We start from the raw sequence: 5961 nt of genomic DNA, 5'->3' as shown, positions 1-5961 counted from the left end.
ACGCCAGCGGGGAAGCATTAGGGAGCTCCCCTCCGCCGCGACCGCTGTGGGGTTTGGCCTGGGCACTACAATGGGGCATGGACGTCCTCGTGCTGGGACTGCGAGCGACTGTCCAGGTTTAGGAAGAGCAGAGCTGCTCCGCTGATTCACCCTGGCGGTCAGCTCAGGTGGGCCCTCTCAAGGCTGCTGAGGAAGAGGAAAGCCCTAGTTTCTTTGAGGTAAGAAGGGACACAGGGAGCGGTGAGCAGCTCCCAGGGGATGCGTGCAGCCTCCAGGTGTCAGAAGTTGGCCCAGCTCCTCCTTCGCTGGGTCGCTAGCAGCACGGTGCCTTGAAGCCAAGCTGCCAGCAACCCCCACCTTGCTGCAATTGGCCCTGGGGGCCCCAAAGATACTGCTCCAAGCCCTCTCCTTGCTCACCTGCGTCCCCCTCCCTTCTCCAGGCCTGCAGAGCGCTGGGGCAGGGACATGGAGACAGCTGGCCCGGGGAGGCCCATAGGGCTTGCGCCCTACTCTGGCCTGCTGGGGCAACCTGGGGCTGAAGGAGGCTCTGGGGAAGCAAGAAGGAAGGGGAGATCCCCTGCGTATGGGGGGAGGAGGGTAAACACCTCCTCCCAAACCAATAAATGGGCCTTCACTCAAGCCGGCTTGGCTCCCAAGTACTTTTTACCCATGTGAACTGTGCGTTGGGGCGTCCTGCCCAAGGGGCTAGGGGCCTTCTGCGGATCCAATGCTCCACATTCGGAGGTTGGCTTGACCTTTCAACAGGTTGAATTGAATAGGCAGCAGCCACAGAGCGAACCTTCCCCCTCTGAGCGGCCCCTGCTGGCTCCGCGTTTTGCTTAGCTCAGCTCTTGCGCTGGTTAGATCAGAGCCTGGGTCCACAGCGGTTAAATGTCTGCTCCGAGCTTGGTACTCGCTTTCTTGCCTCGGTTTAAAGTTAAATTTACCTTCTGGTCGGAGTGGGGCAGCAATTTATGCTGCAAGTCGCTCCATCCATTTCAACGGGGTGGTTCCCGGAGCGCAGCTCTGCAGCGCGAGGAGGCATGGCAGGGTCTGGCCCTTGGGTTTGGGTTTAAAGAGGGTTTTTTAACTCAGAAACCTTGCCTGCATGGTCAGACGGAGCTGGTGTGAAACATCCCCGGCCAAGAGCAGCTCTCAGGAGTTTTAGGGCAAGACTTAACGATGCTTGGCAGCGATTTGTATGGCTGGTATCTCACGTTGGACCAGCTGCACAGTTAGGATGGACATAGACCAGCTGTTGAATGCACCGGGGAAAGTCTTCCTCGGGATGGCGATGTTTTCGAAGCTCCAACTCCTGGTGTCTCAGGGCTGCATAAGACTCTCTTTTTTGGTTTAAATAAAAAAAACCCAACCAATCCATTTCTAGCCTTTGTTGCTAAGGTCCCAGTGCTGAACACATGACCTATGCTCCCAGCCCCCACAGGTAAGATTTCTAAGCCAGTCTCACGATTTTTGGGTCCCAAGCCTCATGCTTGGAACATCTGCAGTGAAATTCTGGCCCGGTTGCAGTCAATGGGGGTTGTGCTGTTCACTTCGAAGGGGTCAGGAATGGGGATGTCAGAGTCACGACAGGCAATAGCGCACCTCCTCCCCCTCCACTCGGCAGAGGACAGAGCTTTGCCAAAGTGCAGGAGAATCAGGAAGTGAAACGGGGTGTAAACAGGAAGGGAAACTCAGCAGGCTTGTTTGCCAGTGTGAAAAGTGTAGTGCTGGTGCTAGCACATCTGACGGTTATGGTGGCTGTCTGGGTTCTGGTTGCACATCTCTGGGATTGGGACACTACTGCGTCGGCTGCTGTACGCGTACGTCCTAAAAATGGGAGTCGGCCGCGGAAGAGGGAAGTTCCACGTTTCGCCATTTTCGTTTGACAATACAAAGCGCGATCCGTAATGGAGAAAAGGCTGTTATATACAAAGTCAGGGTGAAAACACACCTTTAAATATCTTCACGTGTGCAGGAAGGGAACGCAGTGCTCGGGATTGCCTGACAAAAGGATGTTTTCTGGTTCTCATACTAATCCTGTCACTCTGACATGACAAAGGGTGCTCTCTCTCTTTTTTTTTTTAAATTTTTTGTAGTCCAAGCCAAATTGGCCAAATCAAGTCCAAATCCATGAGTCAGTCCTGAACCAAAAGTGGCCATACGACCAGCAAACATCCTCCACCCCCACCTGGGGCTTCAGATGTTCCCAAATCCTTTGGCAGGTATCCTATGTGTAGGGCCAAGCCCAGAGGCTTCGGGATCAGATGCCCCTGAGTTTCACTTGCCCTCAGCCATAAGGCCCCAGGGGCAAACGAGGGAGGAGTCTCCCATTTCCATACAGTGGGCATAAAGCCAAGGTTAACGATGCATGACCTACACAGGTACTATCCCATGCCAGCAGAGCGGTCTTCCCCGGGTGCAACTAGAAGAAAGCCACCATGGTGATCATGGTACTTCCTCTTGATAGCCTACACTTGATCTGAGCCCTCAAGAGGCCAAGAAGCAAAGGTAAAATAGGCAAAGGGCTCTTGCAAGGGAGACCAGTTTCATTCTCTCCATTATATAGGTGGGGAAACTGAGGCATAAGGCACATCTACACCTGACACTACATCGTCATAGCGACGTGATACGGTAACATAGCGACCACGTGCGTCTGCACATCCGGCAGCTACTTCGCCGTAGAAGCGTGCTCCCTCGTCATAGCGCAAGTAGTGGCTGAAAATAGCCATGCACCCAGCGTACTACTGTGCCGTGCCAAAAGGAAGTACTGAAGTGTGGCACAGTACCAACATTGCCATATGGGCACATGTAGACATGCCCACAGAGGCAAAGAGACTTGTCTGGAAGCTCCCGGCAGCCCAGTGGCAGAGCTAGGAATAGAAGCCAGGTCTCCCAAACCCCAGCTGAGTATTCAACCCACTTTGCCACGCTTCTTTTCACACCAGAATGAATCCACCTCCTTCTATGCACTTCACGGCAGCGTCAGGGAGGGAACTTCAGAGCCTTGTGCTCCAACAAACCCACCCAGCTCTCAGCGGTTTTGGTCAGGCCCTGAATGCACAAGTCGCTTGCACTGGAGCTAAAGGAGAATCTCTGCTTGCTAGTAGCGGTACAGGGCCTATGGCACGTATTTGAGCAGTGTTGAGTCCATCTAGTCATTACAAGCAGGTGCAAGCCTTTGTCCCTGCACACTTGGTACCCTGCTGTGGGCAGACAAATGACACGGTGGCAGTGGTGCAATGTACCTGTGTCTGGTGCACCAAGTCCTACAGGGCCAGAGGGCTCGGATGCGCTGCTCTCCCTGCTGTTTGCAGTCGGTGCTATTACAGCGCCTTGCACTAGGTGGCAGGGGAGTGGGTAACAGCCTGTTTGCACTGTACCTATAGCTATCCCAGACTGAGTGGACAGATGACATCCACACCCATATAACTTAATCTGGTGTAGTTCGTTACCTATTGTGCCTTGGGTGACTTCCCCTGGCTTTGAGGCATTCCTACTGGCATTGGGGTTTACGTTGCCTGTCTGCTTTTAGTTTCCTGGTATAAATGCATCACGTGTCCATGCCTAGAGGGGCTGCAGTATCAGACTGAGACAGCAATGTCCTGGTATTAGATATGCACCCAGCGCGTGGAATTTGGAGGGCTCCGCGCTGTGTTTCTGCCCTCCTCCAAGTCTGGACCTGGACTTGTTGAGCTTGCTCTCTACTGCTTCGAGGACCAGGGGAATGGCTGGTCAAGAAGGGCCTGGGAGTGGGTGCTGAACGTCCCTGGGGAGTAACTAGGCAGATGCCTACACAGCTCCTAGCTGGCTGCCGCCCAAGCACTGAGTCTCTTCCAGACTTCACTCCCATCCCTTGATGGAGCTGGTGACTCACGCTGGCAGATGGGGCCTGTGGGATTCCCCATGGCTGTAGGGGGAGAATGAAGCTGAGCAGCTGCAGGTGCTGTGCTAGTCTTTGCGTGGAGGCCAGAACCTTGTAGATATGCACAATTAGATCCATTCAACCAGCACGGAGCACACAAACCCTGAACCAGGTGCATGTTCCTGAGTTCATGCCTCGGCGGTGATGGTCTGTGTAGCTGCACCCCCACCAGAGGTGTGCCAGAGATCATTTAGTGCTTGGGGCAGGGAGTGCGATGGTCTGCAGACCACTTTGCGGAGCGGGGCGAGGGAGGTTTAGGAGAAATGGAAGTCTTACCTGTCTAGGCTCTCGGGAACACAGATGTGCTTCTGGGTGCAGGGCTTCCCCGGTGGCTGGGCAGAGCCGGGGCCGGGGCGGGATTTGGTGCCTCCTCGTAGCTGGCACCTGCAGCTGGTGCCCTGCTTGCCCCACCCTAGGCACGCTGCCACTCACCCCACACTGTTGTGACAGCCACCAGCTTGGCTGCCAAAGACCCTTCAGAGATAAAGCATGAGCTGCCTTGCCTGGAGCTCAGGAGCTTTCATGGGAGCTGTGGCGAAGGAAGAATAAGCAACCTGAAAGCACCCGCCCCAGCGGGCCAGCCCAGCACCAGGTGTTGCCTGTGCCAGGTCGGGAAGCAGGGCAGGGCAGGGCAGAGCTGGGGTGGTGGCCTCAATCTGATTCACATCGGGCTTTTGGCGAACCTTTTGCTAGTGAAAATGGGATCATTTCCGGATGGAAAACATGCTGTTTTTTTTCCTCCGGAATAGGCCTGTTTTTGAGAGAAATACTCAAAACAGTTTTGGAAGCTTGCCCAGGACCTACATTTTTGTTTCATGGAAACAGGCAATGTTTCAGCATTTTGGATGTGTGAATTGGTGCTTGACAAAAAGATGGATTTTGTGGCCACAAATCGGAGATAATTTCTTTATTTAGCAGGAAAAAAGTAACATAAACTTCACCTGTCGGAAGCTGAAGGGACTCAAGATTCAGACTAGTAGTAAGAGGCAAATGTTTAACAGGGAGGTTAATTAATCACAGAAACAACCTACCTAGGGGTGCATAGGTTCCTCTCATTTGAAGTCGTTCTCAAAATCAAATATCTTCCTGTTTAGACTTAAAATCAATCGCTTCATGAGAAAAATAAAGCCAAGGGCCTGTGTGTGTTTGTGCAAGCGCATACTTGAAATCTGGTGGGAAAAGTGCTTGCAGTTTGTGTGTCCCTGGTTGCAATGGTAGCTCTTAAAACTGTATCAGCCCACCTCAGGGAAGTGGATGTGGGGGGCGACACAGTCCAGAGTCCAAAGGCAATTATTTTTTGCCCATAAACTCTCATTGTACAGGCTTGTTTGGGAATAGGGAGAAGGGGGAGAGCACCCAGGGAGATGGCTTTGGGACCTTGGTAGGTACTTTTGCCAAACATGAAGGAGCCTAACAACTACCGAGAGAAATGAGCATTTACTTTAAATCTGAAAACACCCTGTGGCTTTGTCCCAGCCCCTTCATCGCCATGCGCAAAAGCAGCCCAGGACCAAAAGCACAGGCCTCTTCCACTTGAGCTAAGGGGCAGTTGTGTTAGTAGGTTGCAGTAGCTGGTTTTTATCCTCTACGCGGACTTGCATGGAAGGAGGCCGCATGATCGCATGTGCCTAGCCGGGGTGTCACACAGACACAGCGGAGCGCACAACATGCCTGTTTGATCAGTGGCAGTAAAAGAAATAGGGAGGTGATGGGGATTAATGAGGGCTCTCTCTCCCCTGCAAGAAGGAAAAGAAACACCACTAACTGCTAAACACCAACCCCATAGTCTATAGACAGACATCCCACTGAATTGTTGGGAGGCAGCGCCCGAGCGCAGAACAGCCTGTGGGGACAGGGGTATATTGCTTGCCCTGAGGATCACCAGGAGGCCTGGGAGACTCCTCCAGAGCCTGCCCTCGTGCACTGCCAGGCAGCTCTGACCAAACTCCCCAGATATCATCTCCAGGGCTGGAGAGAAGGTCAGCTAAGGCCCACAGAGGTCCCATGTCCAGGGATGCCTTTCTTGACCCACTGAT

The sequence above is a fragment of the Crocodylus porosus genome, unplaced genomic scaffold (assembly GCF_001723895.1).
Source record: "Crocodylus porosus isolate Cpor-Errol unplaced genomic scaffold, CroPor_comp1, whole genome shotgun sequence".
In the NCBI taxonomy this organism is placed as follows: domain Eukaryota; kingdom Metazoa; phylum Chordata; order Crocodylia; family Crocodylidae; genus Crocodylus; species Crocodylus porosus.
Note: the sequence above shows the minus strand (reverse complement) of the source record.